This window comes from Etheostoma cragini, chromosome 12 (assembly GCF_013103735.1).
Source record: "Etheostoma cragini isolate CJK2018 chromosome 12, CSU_Ecrag_1.0, whole genome shotgun sequence".
NCBI classification, from domain to species: Eukaryota; Metazoa; Chordata; class Actinopteri; order Perciformes; family Percidae; genus Etheostoma; species Etheostoma cragini.
The window spans coordinates 7,868,536-7,894,351 of record NC_048418.1 but is presented as its reverse complement, the minus strand read 5'-3'; the positions used below and the strand labels follow the sequence as shown (position 1 = coordinate 7,894,351).

The following is a 25,816-nucleotide window of genomic DNA, read 5'->3' as shown; positions in this document are numbered from 1 at the left end:
TGGTTTAAAAGCCTTTATCTGCAATTTAATGGATAAAGCAGATGGACTTTGCCTGGGAACCGGAGGGTCGTTGGTTCAACTCCCCGTACGGAGTGTGGACTGTCATCTGTAGTGGTGCCAATTCGCCTCCAGGGCCCTTGAGCAAGGCACCGATTCCCCAACTGCTCAGGTTATCTTTAATGACCTTCACTCTGACATCTCTCTTGGTGCATGTATAGGTCTTGGGCATGTGTGTATAATGTAATTTACCCTTGGGGATTAATAAAGTGTGTTCTTGTTCCAAATCCCTAAATTCCACCAGACCACACTTCCTGGGTTTTATGTCTCATCTTTTTCACTATACTCTAGGAGTTTGCGGGTCTGCTTTAGGTATGAATGCAGGTCTTGTGGTGGCTTTCTAAGCGTGCATTTGTAGAGGCAGTGCCTGGTTTTGTGCAGTTGGTTAGAACAGGGTTTTCTCAGCCATCATCCGTAGTCATCCATAGTCATTCCTAATCCTTTGACTGCAGCTGTACACACAATGGGTAATCCCATCATGACTCAATTGTGTGTGGAAATAAAGACGCACGTTGGCTGTGAAGAGGAGTTATTTGTTGGAGCTCAAAGGGGGCAGGGACTGTTGTGTGTTCAATGGGAAAAGGGTGAATGGTATTAAATGTTCACCTGCCAATATGGTGGCAGGGGTCTAAAGGGGGCAGCGGTGGCCTCAAGCTTAGAGAAGCAAGCTTGTGTTGTTGTGTTGTCTGTTCAATCCCCGGACCGCCATGATAATATGGGTGGGGGGAGTGAAATTGCAGCCTTGCCGACTCCATCATTGCCACCACTAAGGTGCCCTTGAGCAAGGCCCCTGGACCCCAACTGCTCCAGTGGAGCTGCTCAGTGTATGTGATTAGGGCTTTCCTGCCAATTAGAAGCTTATTTCTCTTAGTGAAACTTTCCTGAATAAATGATCTTTTTGTTTTTTTGGGGGGGGGGGGTTCATGAAAAGAAATCACATAGACTAATTCACATGGTGTAGGTTAACTTATTTCTCACATGGCGAATAGCGACTGTCCACCAGTCTATGCCTTTTGCACAGTGTTATTGAAGAGACAGACACAAGTGAATTGGACTATTTAAGTGAATCAAATATTTTTGCTAGTAGGTTATGTGCTCAGGGGAAAAAGTCCAATCTGTTGTCCGTAATTTCACCAAGTGCTTTCCTGTTTACAGAGGGATACCAGACACTGCATGTAGGTGCAACCACAGGATGTCTGTGTTTGTGGTTTACGGAGCCATTGACCATTCTTGTATGTGTCAGCTTGCTGTGGCCTCTATTTTTGTTCCTGCTTCACTGAATTCTGTGCACTGGCTCAGATAATGAACGGACCAACCCAAGGGGGACAATTAGCTTTTAATTGTCTGATCTCATAGATGTTTGGTCTGGTGAGTGGAAATCCTGTGGAGGAGTGAGCGCTGCCACGCTACAGTATAAGGCCGTTACAGCCTATGAGGCTGGCACAGTGACACAGAAAGGATCCAACTTAAAACAGAAGCCTTTTTTCTGACACCACAGTCTCACAAGGAACACAGACCCCACATTGCATTTGGGTTTTTGCTGTGTGAAGTTATTTTTTTTCTCCACAGTGCACCCCATGGATTCCCGCTGCACTTAACACTCAAAGACGGCAATTGCCTAAAGGCACTTGTCAAACTCAAGGCCCGTTGACCAAATCCGGCCCCTTGCAGATTTTGATCTGGCCTACATGTCAATTTAGGTTCACAATAGACTTTGGCCCATGTAGTTTTTGTAGCTTTTTTCAATGTTTTTTTTTCCTCAACTTTTTTGCCACTGTTTTTTGGCCTGTTTTTGTTTCTTTTTTTCATCGTTCTTTCTTTGATGGCAAAGTTTGTTTTTTTTGCAGACTTTTTTTTGGTCTTTATGTTGACCAAGCTGTTAGTGAGAAGATGACATGATACATACAATAGTATAATAAAAGATGCTTGACCTTTACAATGAAATAATAGCAAGTGAAAAACCTCAACGTGTCTGGCCCTGGATGTGGTTCTTGTTTTCCAGCGTGGCCCTTTGTGGAATTGAGTTTGACACTCTTGCCTCAAGGAATTAAATCCAGTACCTTATGGTCTGGAAACCCCCTTGATGCACCAATCAGACTAAGAGGCAGGGCAGACGCCTGGAATTTTAATCAAAAAGAGAATATTGAATTTGTAGAATTTGAAAATATGCCTTTAAAACAAAATGCTGCCAACCCTCTTTGATATGGAAAGCTACTACTCCTCCTTCCCTCCTTCATGAATTAAATTATTTTTCCTGTCTGTACAATTGTGTATCCCCGGGCACTATGACCCTCATTACATGAGCTGTACAAAGCCGCCATGTCTCTTGATCTGCCCTTCATTTTTTTAGACTATTTCCTCCTGAGTCTCTATTTTACAATGCTGCCCAGCCGAGCAGGCGGAGTGTTGCTCCATGCTGACCGGGTGTTAAATAGGTTGTGAGGAGGTCTGGAGGTTATGTAAGATTAACAATTGTGTGAATTCATGTTCAAAAAATGTAGCAAGACTTGCTTTGTTGTTAGTCAAAATCATCCCAGCAAAGTTTCCTTTAAAAGTCAGAACTATTGTAAAAAATCTTGCTTGCTTTTTACCTTAACTGCCTTTTAGTGTTCCTGAATCCCTTGAATTCTTTTTACACCAAACTACTATAAAATAGTAACGAGATATTTGAAACGTGTCTAATTTTATTCTTTTTGTTCTTTTACTTTTTTTTATAACTTGCTGCAATATATTGCCCAATTTTGATTTAAATAATTACTATAATGTGATATATATATTTATATTTAGAGTACAGGTGCTTCCCAGACTGACAAACTGTAAGATAGCATGTTCTGCTCTGAGATGATAAGCTTAAAATCTATTTCTGTGATACCTGAAATGGCCAGAATACAGAATAGCAGTTAGTTTTGTCCTCCGAGACATCTGTCATATTTAAAAAAACTGAAGGCAAAGACCACCTCGTACATGGTGGTATCACCTCAATACTTATCATGCATTAATTGCCTTTTATGGTTGAAGCAAGCTGCAAACAAAACACTGACTTATCTTTTAAAGGTGGTGTTGGTACTATTCTCCAATATACACTTTTTAATTCATATACAGTGGGGTTCGGAAGTTTGTGCACCCCAGGTAAACATGTGTATTAATGAGCATAAAGAAGCCAAGAAAAGATGGGTAAATCTCCAAAAGGCATCAAGTCACAGTTTAGACATTTAATTATTTCACAAAAAGTTAGATTTTATTTCCCTCATTTACACTTTCAAAATGGCGTCTGTAAAAGTTCGGACACCCTGCAGATTTAATACCTTGTACTGCCCCCTTTGGCAAGTATCACAGCTTGGAAACGCTTCTTGCAGCCAGCCAAGAGTCTTCTTGTTTAAAGTATCTTTGCCCATTCTTCCTTACAAAAGTATTCCAGTTCGTTGAGATGTCTGTCGCTGACTGTTCTTTCAAGGTCTATCCAAAGATTTTCAATTATATTGAGGTCAGGAGATTGTGAAGACCATGGCAAAACCTTCAGTTTACTCCTCTTGATGTAATCCACCGTGGATTTAGAGGTGTGTTTAGGATGATTATCTATTTGTAGAAAACATCCTCTCTTTAACTTCAGCTTGAACACAGGTGGCATCAAGTTAGCGTCCACACGTTGCTGAAATTTTATTGAATCCATTTTTCTTTCTACTCGTGAAATGTTCCCCGTGCCACCGGCTGCAAAACAACCCCAAAGCATGATTGATCCACCCCATGCTTAACAGTTGGACAGAGGTTATTTTTTATAAAATTCTGTGCACTTTCTTCTTCAAACGTACCTTTGCTCATTCCAGCCAAAAAGTTATATTTTAACCTCAGTACTTGGAAGATGTTTCCTTCTGATGACTCTTCTATGAAGACCATATCTGTACAAGTATCTCTTTATAGTGGAATAATGTACCACAACTCCTGCCAGGTCTTTCTGGATTGAACGTGGGTTTTGACCTGCTTTTCCCCCAATCCTGCGAGCTGTTCCGTCAGATATTTTTCTCGGCCTCCCAGATCTTGATTTAACTTCCACTGTTCCCGATGACTGCCATTTCTTAATTACATTCCAAACAGAGAATATTGGCATCTAAAAACGCTTTGCTATCTTCTTATAGCCTTCTCCTGCTTTGTGAGCGTCAACTGTTTTCAGTTTCAGTTTTCTAGACAATTGCTAAGAAGAACCCATGGTGCTGATTGTTGGGGCGAGGTCAGATGAGTCTGTGCATTTAAAACCTTAAGATTGGCATCATCTGGTCTTTCCAGACAATGATTGAGAACAACCCATGACACTGTCAGGTCTCAGCTTTCCAAAGGGGGCGGTGCATGCTATAAACTCTGCAGGGTGCCTAAACTTTTGCCGACCATTTTTTTTTCTTCTGTTATTTTGAAAGTGTAAATGATGGAAATATAATCTAACTTTTTGTGACATATTATACGAATATCTAATCTGTCATTTGATGGCTTTCACCCCGGAGACCGGGGATCGTATTCCGCATGTGACGGTTAATTTCCCTATTTTTGTTTTCCTAAACACAATCGTCCCGTTGTTGTCACGCGTCTCCCGTGTGTGGCATTTTCACTTTTGTTGCGTCCCTCAGAGACCGCTGATCGTGTCCCAGCGTGTGATGTGTCCTTTCCCCATTCTTCTTTTCCTAAACCCAACCATCCTCTTTCCCTAGAGACTGCCAACGTCTCCTGCATGTGGCGTTTAATTTCCCCATTGTTGCGTTCCAAAGAGACCATGGATCGTGTCCCGGTGCACAAAAATAAACAAGATGAGCGTTTCCGTGTACAGGAATAAATAGATTAAAAATAATGTGACAGTTTTACAAACTGCCGGGAGACTTTGTTGTCATTTGTTAAATACCAGTATGAAGCTTGTTGTCTTTTGTTTTGAAAAGTGCGATTCCATGAAATATCAGTAATGCATCTTATTTGCATATAAGGTGTAACACACAGTGGCACAGTTGTCGTTATGCACCATAAAAGCCCAATATGACTATCATATTAAATTAATATTGGTTAATGGGGATTCAAGGGACTATATGCTTTGGTTGAGGCAAGGTGAAGGCTGTAATGTATTTCAGTTGTGCTCTAACAGCTACAGTATGTCTGATGCTCCAGGTTGTGACACTCTGGAGCTACTGTTTGCGAGAGCATATGGCAGGCTCTTACTCTGATTCGTGGAACCTTTAATTAGCCCAGTGGTCCAAATGAGGTTACTGCAGTGAAGGAAAGACATATCAAATGAAGAAGTGTGTGTGTGTGTGTCTGTGTGTGTGCGTGCGCGCTGATGTTTATGATGTGGGGCAGCACAGTGGGGGCTGGGCATCCTGAGACCACAAATGTTACGTAATTTGGTGCTTTGTCATGTAGGGGATCAATGGTTTAACTGTATGGAAACAAAGTCGCCCCCCCCCCCCCAATCCGGACGCTCACATGCTAATGATTGTTCTCCTCTGAAGTTCATGGCTAATTGTTTCTCAGGAGAGGTGCCTGGCATCCTCTGCTGCTCCTGCTGTGGAAACAGAGATGGTGTTGCATGCTGTGTTGTCAGACATTCACAGGAAGAGCTGCACAACTTTATTAGACCCATTTTCCCCTAGTGCTCTTTAACATTTAAGAAATGGATCATAGTGAATTGACAGAATTCTTGTGACTATCCTGACCTTATGAAATTCAACACTGTACAGCATTCATGTACGTACTCTGAGAACCACATGCCTATTGCTTTCCTTTAAAATAATCAGAAACCAAAAAGGAGGCATTTATATTGTATACTTTTTGTTTCATGATTGCAATCTTATCCAGCTAGTAAGAAATGTATGGGCCAGCAGCGTGAAGGCAGATTTCTCGGCTTCCAGCAGGCAGCTGACACGGCGTCTCACCCGTTTTGCTAATGCTGACTTTACATTTCAACATCGGCTTTGAGTAGGCAATACGGAGGACTTAAACCGTTCTAGTTTGTCCTTTTTTTGGCATGTTTCTCAGAATGCAAACCACCTTCAGCTGCCTGTGTGAAATTAAATAGAAATATAATGAAATAAATCTGGGGCTGTGGAGTAAGAAAGAAGTGAGTGTACTAGACCTCTGCATCCTCATCCTCATCTCTGCTTAAGGCAAGCAGCTCGAGGCGGTATTAGCCTCGATAAGACATGCGAGTATAACGCATCCAAATCCCTGACCGAGCTGTCAAGTGTCGAGTTGCATTGTGGGTAATGTGTTTTTTTCACAAGGGAGACGAATGGAATTAAGACTATCTCTGACAAGGTATCAAAATTGATGCAGCAAATTCAAACTGTCCAACCTAAGTCTGACCATGTCATAGAGTTCAATGTTAAGTCAGTGAAATACTGTTAACAATGTATTTTAAAATCAATTTTTACATTACATCTGACCGCAAAAAGGGGTGATTAGTTGTGATTTAAGTTAATGGATAACCTACGTGATCGCTTAAACTCGCATCCAAATGTTTATACCGGGAAAAAAACACTACACATTTTGAATGCTGTTAGGAACCCCAGCTGAGTACAGTGCAGTGAAGAATTGGCATTTCACTTTAACTGAATGTCTATGTGTCAGAAAGCCAACATCATGCAATGTGTAACTCTACATGACACCTGTCAAGATCGGGAAGTGGCTGTTCTGTTTCCCAATTCCCCTGTTCAAGACAACCTTGTTCCTTTTCTTACTGTAGAGAGACAGAAGATCAGAGCGTTTCCTTCAACTTCCATCTCTTTTTTATTCTCACTCTTTCTTGTCTTATATCCACATTTTTGCTCTGTCTTTTGTACTATTGCATCTCTTCCTTTCTCCGTTTTTGTCTTATTTCCTGGTTTTGCTCTATCTTGCACTCTACTGCCTTCTCTCTTTTGGTTTTCTGCTCTTTCTCCCGTCCTTTTAAACCTTCCACCTCCCACCCATCTCTCTCTCTCTCTCTCTGTCTCTGTCTGTCTTTCTGGCCGACCTCCTTCCTCTCAGCTGCTCTGGGATTGTTCTTGATCATTCAACATCAAAATATCTTCTCTTCCTCACTGTTGGCCTGTGTTCTCCTCATCTCAACCATGTAATATTAAAGTCAGAGGGGACAGCCCTGCTGGTTGCAATGAGTGCTCATTCGCGGTGGAGGAAAAAAGACGGAGAGCAGGAGAAGGGAAAGCGATGTCACCCACAGCCAAGCTAGCGAGATGAATGCACTCTGACTAAATCTCCCCTTTAGCCACTTATTATTATTCAGAAAGTCCAAACTCTGCTCTACCGCAGCTCTAAAACTGCATATAAAATGTGAGGGATGCATTTGTAGACAGTCAACAAAAGCTTTTTAAAACAAAGCTGAGACTGAGAACAAGCGCAGACCTTTATTTATTGAATACGCACCTTGATTAGTACTGCATATCTGCCATAAAACAGGTGTATTCTTTTTTTCAAATTTGAATCAAAATGTCATGTTTCTACGGCACTTGCCTGGTAACCAACTGTGTTTGTGAGTAACTGAACCACTCACATTCACCCATTATCAAAAAAAAACACAGGGGACTGCCTGCTGTGAAAGAAAACACAGACTTTTATTTTGGGTCCCTCTGTAGTTCAGCTCACCATTGAGGCTACATAGTAGAATGTGCAATTAACACAGAACAGATGGTCCAAGTTCACATCGAATCAATGCTGGGAAGAAAGTGATGGGGAGGGAAGCCTGCATCGCCCCACGAGACCGCCACGGCTTCACTGTCACTGATGCATGGTTCAATTTGACACGTTTGATCAGGTGACTCCATGCAAGGTGTATGCACTTTGAAATTGAAATGCATGCCAGAGAGTACTTACAGCAACCCCCTGTGTTTTGTAACACTGTTGGTTCCGCATTACAAAATCTATAATATTTAATCACTCTTATACATTATGCATGCAACATGCCATTAGTGAAGACAGGTAGGGGTAGGGCTGGGGAGGGGAGTGTTTTAATGAATTTTTCAGATGATGATGATAGGAGGATTTGTATTTGCGGGAGGTGACATTGTGTTTGTTCTGGAAAATTGGTTGAGATTAAGGTTCATGGTCGTGGGATGCTTGTGCCAGCTAATACTGTAATATATGTATAACGAACTAGAAAACATCAGGTTGTGCTGGGTGTGCTGTGATCCTTGTATTTGGTTAAATTAATTAATCTCTGCCGTAACCCTGACCTTGTTAGGTCTATTTGTATGCCAATGTAAAATGTAATACTGCTTCTGATTAAATACAAATATGACATGTGTCACACTATGTTGCTTCACAATGTGTTTGACCATCATGTCATATTATTGTATTGAAGTATAGTAGGAAACTGACCCTCATGAAACACCAAATGCATGTAAACAAATTGTCATTAGAGATCTCAAAATGCAAAGGCTAAAAAGGACTGTTATTTGACACAGTTTTATTGATTCTATTTAGAGTACAAGTGAGAAAGGGGAATAAAGTTTAAAAACCGCTCTAAATCTGATTTTAAAAAAAAATAATGGACTTCTCTATAATAATAGACTTCTGTGCAACTGCACAGAAAACAAGTTCAGTGATTTATTAATGCAAATTTATTTCAAAACTAACTCTGGATGGTAAATATTTTATATTGCCTTGCCATTCTCGGCTGAACCAAAAACGTAATTTCAGACTCTGTCAGTCATAGATTTGTTATACATCATAATGGTGTAGTCTGCTCCTTCCTCCAACAATGAAAAAGACATCAGAAGTTATAAACTGGTGTCTTCATTTGCTACAGACTGTTAATATTCTACCAGAGGCTGTAGTTTAAAATCAAACAGCCTTCACCAAGAAGAACATAATATTTATAACTCACCCTCTGCCTGTACAGCGTCAGTGCTGAGCAGCCGTGATTACAACTGAAGTGTTGCGATAATGACCTTGCTCCGGGTACTAAACAAAATATTAATTAGATGTTGCAGTGTTTATGAGTCAGCTGTGGCCGTTATGCAACCCAGGCGAGCAAAGCAGCCAACTGTTTGGATGTGAATTCACCCAAAAAAAAGCTGCTGTTACAGCTGCTGTTTTCCTGACACATATTCATTAATAATGTGAAACCTATATGATGAAAAATCAATATAGTAAAAAAAAAAAGAAGTCTAGTCATTGCATAGCTTGTTGTGTGACTCTATCGTCCTGATGATTTCCTTCAGCACCTTCAGTCAGCAATGAAGCTGTTTGCAGGGAAGGGCAGGCGTTAGAGTAGATAGCGTTATGAGCATCCTTGCTAATTAACTGTTAAGTTTCCTAACCAAAGCCTGCAGTCTCTCTCTCTCTCTCTCTCTCTCCCCCTCTCCCCCTCTCCCTATCACCCCTGCCCCTCCTTGTGCTCGACAGTCTGATTTGTATTCATGTGGCGTCTTCTCCTCCCGGTGTGTGACTCTGCGGAGCAGGTGTCCATGGCTGTGGCTCAGACAATGATAGCCCACTGATAAGCTGCCTCACACAGACAGACTGATAGATAAATGGATGGATAGGCAGAGACCCTGTGTTTTCTGCTGACGAGAATGCCATGTTTTCAGCTGGTGTTTTGCAGTCATGGAAAGTCATTTAAATGTAGGGAATATAAACTTGCAAATCCCTGTGGATGTGAACTGTATGCATACACACACTGGCACGTGTGCCGGCTATGTGGTGATGCGACTTTTTTACTATGAATTTGAGCTAAATTCACACAGACGGTTTAATAATGTTTCTTATGTCTGTCAACTATTTATCGATTATTAAAATGGGGCCTTGGTTAAAGGAATAGTTCATCATAGCCTTAGCTGGGCGATATTGAGAAAATATAACAATATTCTTGAGCAAATATCTCAATGTCAATATTGCAACAATTTTGTAGGGTTTACTATTGGTGCTTTACCAAAATGTTATTTACAAAAAAGTTTTTTTGATAAATGTTCTCTAGAAATAATTTAATGACTTAGTGGGTAAAGGTGAATATTAGAACAGTCTGGTAGGTTCAGAAAATGACATCACTTTCCTGTAATGCAGCCTGTTAAACCGGGTAAAGACATCACTTACCATATTACAATATATCCCAAATCGAAGATGATATCTAGTCTCATATCACGATATTGAGACATTGCTATATTGCCAAGCCCTAGTTCATTAGTTTGGGTAATACAATTACTTTCTTGCTGAAATTATGATGAGAAGATTGATTATTGATCTTCATGAATGGGCATATTTCCCAAAATATCAAGCTATTCATTGTAGGCATTATTGATGTAAACTGCAAAAGAAAGAACCATTACTCAGATGAAGTTATTCAGTGGAAGTCACCTGTTTTTTGAATTTTGGTGGTGGGTTGACCCTTTTGAATACATCTAGATCACAGACTTCAGTCTACCTTTAAGCCCTCTGCCACAGCGTCTGGCAGCGCAGTGTTATCTTTTAACAGCTGTCGGACATATAGACAGATCCCACCGGTCGAAGCGGCCCAGTATTCCCCAAGTGAACTGTTCAGTATATGATATTGTGCCTCCTGATCCTGCATCCGGCATGATGCCAGGGCGATTATCTCCTGTAATCTTTAATAACATCCCAGAGAGGAAGACAGAGTGCAATAAGCTGCATCTGCGGTAGCTGGCAGAACAAGGTGAGAAAGAGAAGTAGTGTTAGCCTTGAGTTGCTGCCTGTAGGTTGGCTGTGACAATGAATGCTCTATAATTCCTGTAGCTTTGTCGGTGCTGTTTATTTTACAGATGAATTTTACACAGAGTTTACACAGTTTAACTGGTACAAAGCAGTGCCCTCAGTGCCATTCTCAAAAAAATGTTTTAGAGTTTTAAAAATTAGTAAAGGCTTTGGGTGAACTATTGCTCAGAAATGTATTTATTTTTGGTTCTGGGTGTTAAAAAGTAGTGTGGTCTCTGAATTGGAGCTTCAACATAAGTTTTTCATTAAAACTTACTTTGTGACTTTGGTCATAGGTGCGATGTTTGTGCCGACGTTTCTTTAACATATTGAGCCTCAGGGGTTTCTCGCTCCCTACTGAGCTGCAACGGTAATGTCAGTGTGTGCATCTGGGTGTATAATTAAAAAAAAAAAAAGATTACATACCGTATAAATTAAGGGTGTCAAAGCAATGACATGTAAATGTGATGCAAATGAAAACTGAAGGAAAATAAGGAAAATTCTAACAATTACATCGTTTGAAACTGAACTTAAATTATAACCTGTAGTTTGTACCAGCCATCCATATTCTGAAAAGTTAAAAAATAGTTTTCCATTTTTGAGAAGACATTACTACTCTTAAAAGGAAAAACTCCAGTAGCTGAACTAAGGAACACAACTGTCATTGTTCAAAACACAGAATGATCCCTACCTGTTTTGGTTCACTTTCACCAGTCCCACAGCCCATCATTTAAATAATAAAGGAGGAGATGGGAAAACTCTGAGTTTTCAGTTCCAGAACAGCTGATATGAGTTGGTTCAAGAGTAGCTTGACTCAGAGTTAAGCGCATGCGCCACCACTTTAAAAAAGCAGCATGAAATGGAGCTATTATTCTACGCGTCACCATGGTAACAACGACAAACAAACTGGTCTGTAAATACTCATGCGCACATACAGCGAGTTTGAACATATATTTCAATAACAAAGCAACACAGCAGCTGCTGCAAAAGAGCAAGAATAAATACGCAAGTTCCAATATAGTGTATTTGTATCATATTTAACCATAACTGAAAGGGAACTGAACCTATAATCTATTTTATTTAGGTGCAATCCTGCAGGCGAAAAAGTAAAACGCCTACTAATCCCATTCTAAGGGTGCAACACCGTCATTAACAAAATTAAATTTCATAATCTTTTATTTCAAAGGGTGTACATCATACATACTGGTTTGTGTCCAGGGAACACTAGAAAACATTTCAAAGCAGGCGCCTGGTTAGCTCACCTGGTAGAGCGGGCTCCCATATGTTGAGGTTTCTCCCTTGACGCAGTGGCCGGGTGTTCAATGCCGACCCGCCGCCCTATGCTGCATGTTGCTCCCCTTCTCTCCCCCCTTTCAAGTCTAAACTTTACTGTACAAATAAAGGCCTGGAAAAAAAAATGCCCCAAAAAATAATCTTTTATAAATAGAAAGCTTTACTTATGCTTTCCATTATCTCAAAAGTGTTTTGAGCTTGTTTTAGTCAAACTTGGAAGAAAAGCTACTGGATGACATGGCAGGCTGTCTGCTTTATCTGCCTGCGTGGAAATAAAAATGGGCAAACAATCAACAACAAGCACTTAACTGACTGAGTATTGATCATGTTGTTTGCAGAGGGGAGGGGGAAGAGGGTGGTGTTTGCAGGTGATGGTGCGGTTTTAAGCCATGCTGATGGGCTCATGTTTTTCTGCCCGTTTTTCTTCCACGGATGAAGATTCATGGTGGCCATGGCTGCTCCATGTCCGCCACGAATCCAGGAATGATATTTATGTTGACAGCCTTCCTTCTCCCACCAAGCCCGGAAGGAGGATCACACAACCTGTCACTCAGAGTGATGTCTCCCCTGACGGCACAAGTTAAAAGGAAAGGGGAATGTAATGAAGAGAGGATGGAGAATGCTCCCAGGCTTAGAGACATGTAAGGATGATCTCTCGCCGCCGCACGTCGGTGTTCAATGTATCACATTGGCATTCACAAACGTACACAAACCATACAATAATGTACTGGGAGCGGTCTTGTATAAAGAAGTTGAAGTCAGAAGCCTTACAGTATCTGATATTTACTGTATTTAATATCCAAAGTAATTTTCTGATGTTTAAATGTACTTAATTATTATTACTTTGATTCTGGACTTTATTGGCGCATTTGCATGTAAAATATTCAGGGTTTCCCCATCCTTCTTGAACATTAAATTTAAACTGTTTTAATTTGTTTGTGAAAAAGAATCTTTCACTTCGAGTGAAAACATTTCATGCAAGTAACAAAGATGCTTAGGGGAAATGTAGTGAGAGTAAAAGAATGCATTTTATTTTGTAAATGTAGTAGAGGAAAAGTAAAGTACAGATACGTGAAATTTTTACTTTAGTACAGTAACTAAGTATTTGTTCTTTGTTACATTACAACACTCACTGGGAGTTGCACCCAAAGCAATGTTGTGTAAAGCAAAGCTGCTCTATTTCACAGAGGATTTGTTGAATTTGTCTTTGATGTGTAGGCTGTTCATGAGGGGGGAGAAAAGCATGTAGGGAAGGGTTGGGTCATACAATATGGATCAAATGAAAAAGGAAATCAAAAGATGCAATGTAATGGCATATGTGTGACCTCATTGCATATTGTTGCAATATTTATTTGCGATATGATGAGATGGGCAACTGCATAGAGTGGGGTAACTGTTATCCAGTCCCATTATCTTCAAAATGTAATGTTTGCTTTTGTAGGTGCGTTATTCAACCAAGACCAAATACATATTTTCACTCTCTGCATGCTTTGATTTCAGAAATGATTTGTTTTCATGTTGTGGCCCTGCATTGTGCAACAGGCAATTTGTGTTGCATGGCGAGGGCCTCTACATAATGAGAGGAAACGTAATCTAATTACTAATTTCATTTAACAGGGCAGATTGTTCAAATGGAGTAATAAACTCCTCTGCCTCCTCGTCGACCTCTTTTCTCATCCTCACTTCTGTCCTTCTCTTACTCTCTGCCTTTTTCTGTACTATTCATTCCTTCAAGAATGCATTTGAAACCGTGCAAATGAGAACAAGTGAACAAATGAATGTTTAATGAATGCTTTTATAATGAGAAAATGCAAATTAGGATGAGTGAATGAATGTTTAATGAACGCTTGTTTAATGAAAAGGACTTATTAACTAGAGCGCTGACTTAGCACTGCACCACAGCCCGGGCCCACCACGCATGAAAGGATCACATCATATTTTGGCAAGTAGGTGATACAACACATTTAGATGAACAAGTGTCGCTAATCAGTCGGACCTGATTGACAGGACGTAGGCATATTGAATTAGCAATTAACTGTGACTTTCCCTCGCCCGCCTCTATTTGTATGGATAATACTGCACAAACATACAATCTGATGGAGTAAAATTGGATAGGCTGTCCCAGCCGAGCGAAATTTTCGGCATCTGTGGCCGAGCTGACTCATGAGAAAGATTTATCATTCGCTTCATTAGCTGTTGTCATATTTTGCCACATCTCACACAGAGAGGTAGAGGAAAAATAACTTTTAAGTTCCCTCTGATGTCTTCTAGAAGGGGCTTGGAAGAGTGTGTGTGTGTGTGTGTGTGTGTGTGTGTGCGCACCTTCAAATGAGTATAACCTTGGGTGTGAGCGTTTGAGTTTTATATCCGCTTGAAAGTACCTTTTAATCGTAATGTTTATAGCCATTGTGGTGCAACTTTTCTCTCTTTATGGGATGTTCCTGCTGCCTCAATCTCTCTCTCTAGACTGGCTTCATCAGGTTAACCTAGAAGGAACGATCGGTTAATACACCTAAGCTGACAGGAGCGTAGTTCACCCCCACGCCCCCACACACACACAAATCTTTATTGGCAAGTGGTTCGCAAAAATAAAAATAACCATAAACGAAAATAGTTTTCAATCATGCATTCATTACAGCAGTTGTTGCTTCAGTACCATGGTCAGCTCACGTTCAGCAAATGCACAGTAAAAAAAAGTAAAGGGAAATGAAAGAAGGAAAACATGTAACTGAGCATTGTTTGACGTAAGGAAGATATACTGGGACGTGGCCCTCACGGCTGCAAATCTCAGACAGTTATCTGCTGCTCGGCAGTGACGAGAAACAAAGAAAAACAAATACTCTGACACATTTCCGGAGACTTCATAAAACTTATGTCTTGTATCTGGAGACTGAATAAACACATCCAACAAGTCAACAATATGCCAAGTTTATATTCATTTCTTTTCTTACATACACTTGAATATTTGTTTCGTAACAAAATGTATTTTCGTCAGACTTGGCTGGATGGGCCAGTGAGTAATATTGGTGTACCAGTGCCGGCCAGGCCCATTGCTGGCTACGCTCCTGGGATCAACTCTACACTGTGTCCTTCAGATCAGCCAGCCAATGTAAAAAATAAATAAAAAAGGTTCATCGTCAAATGGCGGGGGGACACTGTTTTATAATCCCTGAATGAATTTAAACCTTTTCACTTTAAATGGAACCATATTTTTCCAATAACCGTCATTATCCCACATAGTAGCTTAGCGCCAAATGGCAAGGACCACTCTGTCTCCTATTTGACCTTCCACACCCACACTAGCACTCGCTGCATATGCTCCCTCTCTCTCTCTCTCTTTCTCCGTCCCCCTCCCCTCCCCTCCCCTCTATTTACCCATCTACTCTCTCTCCCCCGTTGCTACAGTTGTGTTAGGGTGAAATGGGGCTTAACAAAAATATTGTCAAACTGCCTGGAAAGCCGAGGGGAGGGAGCTGGGCAAGCATATCAAAATAGCCTCAATTTGAATTGCTAATTTGAGCTAAAAAAAAAAAATTGTTGACAGAGCTCAGAGCGGAGGAGAGTAGGTCCTTAATAAAGCAACAGTGGTACCTCTTGGGTGAGCCGCGTCAGTGAGAGATCAAAGCATTTTAAAACAGAGCAGACTTAAACTTCTTTGGGGGACCTTTCTCAGCCATACATCTCTCTCGCTCTCTCTCTGTTTCCCCATAATTGTGTCCCTTTAGTTGCTAGTCTCCACAATCCCCTTTTCTCACAGCTTGGGCTTTTAAATGAGAACCAATACTACTCCCTCAAAGAGCATGCAAATGCGGGAATTTATTCGAAACAGAGAGTGAGGCAGAGAGGACAGGCAGAAAGAAAGTCAAGCTTTGTTAGAGATGTCTAAATTGGGTTGCCTGTGCGCAAATCCACTGATCTCTTTCAAATAAAAAGGAAAACATGTGCGTTGGTCCCACTAATAGGCTGTCCACAAAGGAAGGGTCCACACATCAAAACAATAAGTTACACATGTGGGACAAGAGTTGGTCACTGGCGGAGACACACACACACATGCATGTGTTTATCTCCATGCTTACTTTACAAGGAACACAGTCTGAGGTGTCTTGATATACAAAAGTTACAACTCCTCAAAATGTTTCACCTTCGAGGGTTCAAAACAAAATCATAATGTAGGAACTTTAATGTATAAAGATGTAATAGAGTAAATGATAATTGAGACTAACCTACCACACCTGCAACATCCCCCCCCCCCCCCCCCCCCCCCCCCCCCCCCCCCCCCCTTTCAGGAACCAACTATTTCAGGCATTACAAAATTTAAAGCTGCACATTTCTGGCATTTGCAAACATCACACTGATAATTCCTTCACGCTTATATATCCCAATCCCCCCCCCTATGGGAACCACACATTACAACCGAAGGAAATCCGCTGTGGGTTCAGACAGAATATTTTGTCCAACCCCAACATGACTTGAGTCTACACTCATCTTTCCTGAATAAATAAGGTTACTCCCATATCGTTTTGTGGCAGAGCCATCTTGATTTCATTTTGGATCACAGCCCTGATGAGGATAACAGTTAAAAAAATAAGTTATGAGGGAAGCAACTGATGGATGCTGAATCTAAAAAAAATAAATACTTGAAGTGTTTCATCATTTAAAGCATCGATCAGTTTTGACTTTAAACATATTTTGTCATATGATATGTTTAACTGTGCTCATTTGCCCAAAACTAGGTAGTTAATGCTACCTAGAAACAACAAGATTCCAATGAATGGTTACTTAGTAGGAATTAATTTAGTTGGTTGTTAAAAAAAATGATTCTAATCAATGTGTTAATTATTTAAAAGTAAAAGTATAGCACCGGTCAATTTTGAACGGGAAAGGTACAAACATGAAAATCCAGGAAGCTTCTTGACTTAAATGAATATCACAGATAAAACAAGGACTGTAAAAACAAACCAGAGACGAAATGTATCGCTTAAACAAGAACAAAAATGCATAAGCAAGTTAAGAAAACGTACACATCAGGTCCACTCTCAGCCCAGCAGTACTGTAGCTTATCTGATGTCTTCCAAACGCTTGTCTACACACTCCTGTATACTGGAGCGCAGCTCTTCAAGGCTGCGTGAAGCGTAATGTAGGTCAGATGTGGGAGCCGCAGTGCCGGTTCACAGCGCTGACCCAGTAACGAGCCGTCTGTCTTGTTTTGCTGTCAGTCTATCCTTACCTGGCACATGAGGTTAGGTTAGTCCCTCTGTGTCATACAGCGGCAGGAGGAACGACAAGGCAGCAACATCCAGCTGTCTGATCATCTGCACGATCAGCAGATGAAGGCATCTAGGCTGTCAGGGTGTCGACAGCTGGTTCTCAGTGTGTGGTCCAGAAAACCCTTTTGGGGGTAGTGGTTTTTATTATATACTTATTTTAAGTAATGATCCACAAGATTTCTGAATTATTTTTTTGGGGCGTGGCTGTGGCTGTGGGTGTGGTGATGTTGATAGTTACAGGGACGGTCTGTCCACATGCTCCCAAACAAAGTCCTCATGGCCTTAGTGAAGACACTACATTTATCAGAACATCATCCTTTTCAGCTCATGGAGCAATCGGCTAAAACACGATGTCTGCTTAAAATAAATACATCAAGCATGTTTTAATAAGCATAAATAGTGATTGAGTGAGTAGTAAGGTTGACGAAATAACTATGTTGTGATAAAGAATCACAATGAAAATAAATCAGGTAAAGGATATTACAACTCCATAGCATGATTAAAGAATTACTTCCATAGATTATGGAGAGTTCTGACGGCAAAGGCACGATCATTCATTCTATTGGCCCAATCTGTACCTGTTCCTATGGCAATCCATCCAATAGTTGTCGACATTTCAAAGGCTCCTCATGGTGGCGGCGCTCATCTTAACTTTTCTATTTTACTTAATTGAAACAAACTGTTGCTGCTCCCTTTTTTATCAGGTAAATGTTATCAGAAACAAAATGTTAATAAAAGAAATTTTTAGAAGGTATGGTATGTGTTCTAACCACTCAGCAACACAACAAAGAGTAAAGATTTATGGCATAGTTTGGCATTTTGTGAGATACACTTAATCGCTTTTTTGCAGAGACTTAGATGAGTAGGTCAAAGCCTGTTAGCTTAGCTTAGAACAGAGAGACACAGCTAGTTCAATGTCTCTGACTCTAAAAGCTGGCAAGTAGAATATCCTCATCCATATGCTGCTTTTAGTTTACCCTTGAGTCTCATAAAATGTACATAGAATATACAGTAGCTTGAAAAGAATAAATACATAATAATTACAATTCAGTGGAGATTTTGCATATTAATATAATTTGAAATATAGAGATTTCATTTCACATAAATCACTATATGCATTTACATCTTAAACTGTAAAAAAACGTCCCATTATTTCATGAAACAGGATAGCATGAATAGTTTTAGTTTTATGGTAGAACGGTCTTTCTAAAAACCTTTTCACTTTTTATTAAAAATACTGTCCGTGTCATGTGATATTAACTGCAAACATGGTCTATGTTTGCCGCACCGGGGACAAAAATACACCGCCGATATGAGCAGCCATCAAACGCAATGTCTCGAAAAAGGTCAACGTGAAAACGTAATCATGTTCATGTTCATGTGTGTTTCACCATACCTGTTTTTTTCTCCTGTGAAAAATTGAATTAGCAGGTGGTACATTAAGCAGCTTATGTTTAGTTTACGATGATTGCCCTCCCCCTCTTTTTACCTCTGTTTCTCTCTCCCACTTTTCTGACAGATGTCGAGTCTCTCCCCGAGCTGCTCCACCTTACTCCTGTACCTGCCTGCGAGGCTCCACCACGGCTTGTGTTTGTCGACTTAATACTGGAGCAAGGCTCTAATCTGCCATTAAGACAGGGGGAGAGAGAGGCTTACTGGTGTTTCTCTTACAAATCCACTTCCAGAAAACCCCCGTCAAAGATGCTGCACTGCATCCCAAGGGATTAGTGATGGGGCTAGCACTGAGAGGAGAGGAAAGGAGAGATAAAAGGTCAAAAAGCAATGAAGTGATGAAGGAAAGGTGCGGCTAAAAAGAGGTGAATGGATAGAGAGCTGCAGGGACAGCCTGACAGACAGACAGACAGGACCCCTACAGTAGGTGAGAAAATGAAATGTGTGTTCGTGTGTACCAACATTGCATTTTTGTATGTTTACATGGCAACACACAGGAGACAGTAAAGTGAAAAGGAAAATGACACAGAAACGCAAGGGTGTAGGAGCAAAAGAACGAGGACAAAAGGAAGAAAGAGGTGCTGTGTGGGTGTGCTGGTTGTAGAATGAGGGGTTGTGGGCTGTTACATTTATTATCTGGTATCCACACAGCGTTTACTTAACGTTGTGTGCAAATATCAGTTACTGACAGGTCCCTGCTCCGCGTCTTAACCCCTTTCAACCTGCTCAAATACACAACTGATTTACTCATATGTTCTCCCTCCATCCTCCTTTCTTGGCTCAACCTTTGCTTTAATGATAGCCAGACTGTACAGCCCTCCTGGTGTCAATGTGATGCAGCCCAGGCATGACATACACCCTTCTGAAGGCTGTCCATCTGTGGTGGGAACACAGGAGAGCATGAGCAGGGGTCTGAAATGGAGCAGTCCTGACAAGCAGATGGCTCAGCTATTCCGTGCCAGGACTGTGCCCAGTTGCCTCCACCCACGCAACTCACCCCCTCTTGGCTGAGCCCATCTGTGGACTGGCCATGAGGGGAATGAACATGGCCCACCTGGGCTGATGGGGTTGCAGTGTCCATTTTGTTCTGTGTCATAAGTCCATCAGAACCTAAAACACACTTAGCAAAGGAGTAACCACACACGCTCATCCACAGAGCTGCCCCTCTAAAGGTAAGTGAAGGGATTTTTTTTTTCTTCTTCTTATCCGCCAAACACTCTTGGCTTTCCGTGGACAGTTGCCATAGCTACGATAAAGTAAGCGACCACCTGTGGACTCCCTTCTGATGAAGAAAAAGGCAAAAAGAGACAAATCAACAGACTGATTGACCCAGAGTACCCTGGAATAAATCCAACATTTCCAACCCTCTGATGTTTCAGGACATTCAAGCAGGCAGATAAAAACATCTCGATTCAGCAGACAGGAAAGCTTTTTGGATCAGTCTGACAGCTAGTCAGTCACATGGACTGCAGATTTTAGCCCGGGTCAGAGCTGCCTGAACCCCCCAAAGCAACTGGCTCCACAGATTCCTCTCTTGCTGGACATCAATCTTCAGAGCTGCTGTCTAGGCAAAGAGCAGATTTGATTTCTCCACTGAACAGAACTCAACCCATGACCTTGAGTTGCTATGGTTACTGTAAAGCGGGTGGTAGCAGTAGCTGCAGCCCTGCAGGATCCTGAGCCACTGTGAACATTATAGCAATAGATATAAATTTCTACAAGCCCCTCGCAAAGTATAATTGAATATAGTTGGGATCTCGCCCCTGCCAATAAATTACCTATTTATTTCTGGCCTTGAACAAGGTGACTGCGTGTACTACATGTCAGCACACTGTGCAGCATGATGCTCAGAGTCTCAGCAGAGGTGAATCCTGTTTAAAAACACAGTCATGTCTGAGCACTGTGTGTGTACTGTATGTGTACATACATGTGTCCAAGCGTGTGAGTGTGTGTTGACTCGCTGCCAGTTAGTTCCTCCTGCCAGCACCGCAGTCTGGGGAGGCAGAGCGGCATGTCGGCTGTACAGCTGCGCGCGGGCAGCTCCCATTGGTTGAGGTTAACGAGGTAGAGAGCACATCTGCATCGGATCAGGCCACGGCTGAGTGAGGCCACAAAAGAAGCTGCTATGCGCTCTCACTCTCTGTGTCTCTCTCTCTCTGTGTCTCTCTCTCTCTCTCACTCTCTCTCTCTTTCTCTCTGTGACTTGCCTGCATGTGTTCTTATGTGTGCGAGAAGTGCATGACTGGGTTTGTTTTAATGTCAGAAAGGGTGTCAGTATGTCAGTGGAAGGAAAATGTCATTATTTTATTTATTCTAGTACAGGATTATTTGCATTACTGCATGTGTATGTATAATGTCTATACACGATCCAAGTAAGCCAATGTGTAGTTAAGAAATATAGTCATTTAAAAGCAAGTAACTTAAATTAAACCAAGATCTTACAACAAAACTGCCATTCTTTTAATCTAACTTTGCCTGATTTTAACCTGCACTCCTGTTTAAACCAAATGTATTATTACTGGTAAAGAACAGAGATGTTATTAGTGACACCTTTACTTCTCCTGCTACTATTATCCATCCATCTAATCCTATCTCTTACTATAGCTGCATTTAAGCTTTACTTCCAGGTTTTTATTCTCACACACCTTCAATAAACATTTACATCCCCTCAAAAAGTAGAGGCTGCTATTGTGGAAATATTGTCATATATCCTACCAGAAACGCACACTGAATGACATACAGGGAACTGTCTACATTATGAACTTCATCTAAATGAGAGTTCATGCTTGTTTATGAATGTGCTGTCCTTGGCCTCTCTACAATCTGCTGCAAAGTATGAATGTGAGTGTACTCAGTCATGCATAAATATGTCTTTGTGCTTAATGGTGTTGTGTTGCACAGGGGTGTCTATCTAGGACAGTAGCATGTAGTGATTGTTGTTTACACTGCCTATTTACATTACAAAGCCCGGTAACAATAGGGAGTCTCACCATGTAGATCCGATAGCCGGGGGTTTTAACGTTGAAGCCCATCGTCCTTATTGTCTGTCTCACCCAGGGAATGTAGAATTAACAGATTAGCCAACAGCAAGGGGTAGAAGAAGAAAGTGGCCGCATCTACTGTTTGAATTAGAAAAAGAAAAACAGTGGTGATTGAGCCAGCATGCATGAATCCATATGCCTATTTGAGGACAATGACTGAAATCGTATGTACACCAGACCCAATGAATGTGAGCAGTCCTGATAATATGCTAAAGAAAGTGTGTGTGTGTGTGACTATGAACTGAAGCGTGTGTGGAGAGCGAGACTGAGAGACTGACAGAGAGAGATAGGACAGAGATGAGAGGAGAAAGAGAGAGGGCAAACATATTCATCTTTACCTTGGATTCACTGGCTGAGTCACTGCAGATGGAGGGCATTTTTCATGCTGCATTGCTACCCAGTTCTCTTTACTGCGTTATTTTTTATGACGCTCCTGCCCAAGGATGTCGAAGTCTTAAGGAGGCCCCTGACTGGGATTAATATAACAGGCTTCCCATTACTGACTGACATTTGAGTTCTTCTCCTACACCATTACGCATCTGTCTCATTCTTTTTCAGGCGTGTTATGGCGACAACCGCACATCACGCTTCAGAACATGTGGAGGGATGGCAGTTAGCAGAATTCCTCATATACCTGCAACGGTTTCCTTCTCCAAGCAGGCTGCAAATATCATACTTGGCTGGCCGGTTTAAATGAAATTCAGCAATCCACCATCAACATCACTTGTTTGCGCTGGCAAAGTTTCTGTTGTAATTATAGAGCAGATTCACTGTTAGTAGGATGTAGAGTTGTGTTTTGAAGCGATGTATCGCAGTAACGCCCCCCGTAGAACAAATCAAAACTGGGTCAGAGCCTCAAAATATCAGAAGAGGAGCCTTATTATAATTTCTGTGTATTGTCGAGCTTCATTTTCTGCCAGATAAAAACTCCCTAAACAAAAGGTTGGCACATTTAGGATGGGGATAAGCATACAGTGGGAGGAGATGGAAATCCAGCTTCTAGATTCCAGAGAAGCAAGCTCTGTAGTGGCATGTTTGTCCAAAGCAGCCTCCAGCTTCTAAATAACCCATAGTCAACATTTTGGTGAGCTGACTCCTGCATGATGATCAAAGCATCCAATCTGGGCCTTAAACACCCAAATCTCTGCTGAATATCTTGGGGCAGCCCGGAAGACGTGGAGCAGCGAGTGGAAAGTCTGTCTGTGTGTCAGTGGGCCTCAATTTGCATCTTGTGTGCGTGTCTGCCATGTAAAGTATGTGTGGGTGGTTAAATATATATGTCAGTTAGACACAGAGAGGTGTGCAGCAGCTGCACTTATCTGTCTGCATGTGCACAGGGGTGTGATGATGCGAAGATGTGTATGTAGGTGTGCCTGTCAGGGCTGTGAACAGGAGGTCTGAAGGCATTTGGCGCTTGATGGAAAATCAAATACTCCCAGGCTCCTTCTTTCCTCGCCTCGACTCCCCGTACGGAGCTACACTGTTCTGACGCATTCCTTAAAGACCATTGTGGCATCTGGGTGCAAAATACACCCATCTCAGCTTGTCATTTATCTAGAATTGAGAGCTAACATCTTGTTTTTCTAAAAAAAATAAAAAAAAAATAAAAAGTGAGAATGTTGACTTGTTTACAAAGCTTAAATACCTGTTTCAAAAATGTTAATGTCTTAAAATATTTTATACTACTCCAATAATGACAAAAAAAAGTATGACTGATGCAAGTGCATGCATTTGTTTTACTGTTTAGCTCTTTCCTTTTTTTGGTCTTTGTTCACATTTAATTATTGAACTCCTATTTTCCCTGTGCAACATTTCCAGTTTTCCTCATGCTTACACAGTATCTGATGATGAGATGGGTGTGACCAAGGATGTTCAGGTGAGTGATTGGTTCTTGGTTGTGTGTTTATGTGTGTGTAACATCAATGGAGCAATCGAGAGGGCAAGCAGTGGGTTGTAATATGCATGAACATTCCCAAGTGAAAGTAATAGAAGCTTTCCCTTTTCTTACTATTCCACCATTATGGTGTGAATGCAGTATCCCTGTGTACAATCTTGTAACCGTTACTAAAGTATTTTAGCGTGCACCCTTATGCTAAAAACTTTAGGTAGCTAGCACTTACAAGATATCATGCTTTTATTATTAAAACATTGTCTTCATCTTTGATTGAATGTCTAATATCCTTTTTTGTCAGTTTCGGGACTTGCTGCACTAAAGGTCTTGTCAAGATGGATATTTTGCTGTGCAGCTGTGACAAACAGGAGGCTCATTTAGCAAAAGTGGAGAGCCATGGCTGAAGCTGTCGGTCAATTGGTCCCTCTCTTATGCGTCACTTTAAAGAGCATCAGGGAAACCCATTTATCTCTTTTTGTCTGGATTCATTTGACGTGTGTGTGTGTGTGGGGGGGGAATTCATGCATTGAGATGTGCAACACACACCTACACTGACAAAACACATGCGGAGGCGCACAATGTGAATCACATCTGTATACAAACACTCCGCCTCTATGCAGTATAGTTAATACAATAATTGTATTTTTTGGCTCCATTTTCTCCGGGGTGGTGACAAGTCTTTTTTTCCACTCGCATGGTTGAAATGAAATCCAATTATATCTGTGATGGCTCTCCAACTTTTCTTCTGCTTTGAAGGAGTCAGCTTGCTTGAGTCACCACTGTTGGACCCAAATGTGCTCAGTAAATCAGTGATGCGCAATGGCGCAATTGGCAATGGAGACGTGTGTGTCTGTGTGTATTTGTGTGTTGTGGGTGGGTGAGTGGGGTCCGTGGCTCTTTTTTAGGCCGCTAATGTTCGGAAGTGACTGTAAACTCCCATCAAACTTGGTAACTCTGCTGCGGTGCTCTGTAGCAACGATGGCTGTCTATTTGCATATTTTAATTAAATAGCTGAAATTTAGAATTAATCACTTACTAAATTTATGGGGTAATTATATGGTATTTGTCCTTGACTTGGCAGCGTCACTCACCCATGAATAAATTCATCATAGTCTTGTGATGGCAGACAAAGTTAAGCTGACACCTTGCAAACTTTGTTTCCTCCACTTACCCCTCAATTACCCTCTTTTACGTTCTTTTCTTACACTATAAATCACATACTGTCACATCGTCTTTGTCATCGGGGCCCTTTGACACTTTGATCACAGTGATATGTGGGTGGAAAGAGCGTGGTAAAATACGTACTTGTACTGTATGTGATGGGGTTTCTAAATACCAAGTGCAGTCGCTAGAATAAAGGGCCTCTTTGACAGACCGGACATGAGCGGCGTGTCATTTGTTTCCATGGTACCCCAAAAAAGCTGCTGTGGGCTCAGAGTTGCTGATAGGGCACAGACAGTGCCACTTTATTATTTCTTTACTCGTGCAAGAGAATATTCAGAGTTAAATCACCGTGAGATGGGTGACAAACAGGTTGGTCAGTTTACCAGAAAAGTGCATGACATAGTTCATATGTTAACACATGACATCTACGATGTCTATGGCCCATTGACATCAGGAAAACAATTGGATAATTGAATTTAATATTATGGAAACATTGGCTATAGTGTTAGAATATCTGCTCTAGTGTCATTAAACAATAAGAATGTGGCATGAATGCAAGAGCAAGAAAAGATGCAAACGGCACATGAATTCTGCCAAATTTACAGACAATAATCAAGATGTTCAGATCCCAGATAACTGGCAGAAGATATATGTACACAACTCCATATCCAAATAGTGTACAGATGAAATGTAAACACATTGCGTAAGCGCTTCTAATTAAAAAGGAAAACTGGCACCTGTCATTGTCCAGCTGCTTTATTTCCTGTTTTTGTAATTTAATATCAATTGCTAAGTGCATTGTCAAACCCTGAACCTACTTGCTGTGGTTAGACTTAGTGCTTCCATGCTGCACAATCATTTAAACTTAACATTTTGTCCGTAACTTTATGGAAATGGTCTACAGACGTGCTCAAATTTGTTGGTACCCCTCCACAAAAAACGAAGAATGCACAATTTTCTCTGAAATAACTTGA

The 25,816-nt window shown here is 41.2% G+C and overlaps 1 long non-coding RNA gene across 1 annotated transcript in view; it reads right to left on the bottom strand.

The window, feature by feature from the left end:
* Positions 1-1,905: 1,905 nt before the first annotated feature.
* LOC117954835 overlaps positions 1,906-25,816 on the bottom strand; it is a 25,317-nt gene continuing 1,406 nt past the window's right edge. Inside the window, exons 2-3 of the long non-coding RNA XR_004658899.1 lie at positions 10,229-10,231; positions 1,906-2,095 (exon numbers count right to left, since the gene is read on the bottom strand). This is a non-coding gene — a long non-coding RNA (uncharacterized LOC117954835). The remainder of the gene's footprint in view (positions 2,096-10,228; positions 10,232-25,816) is intronic.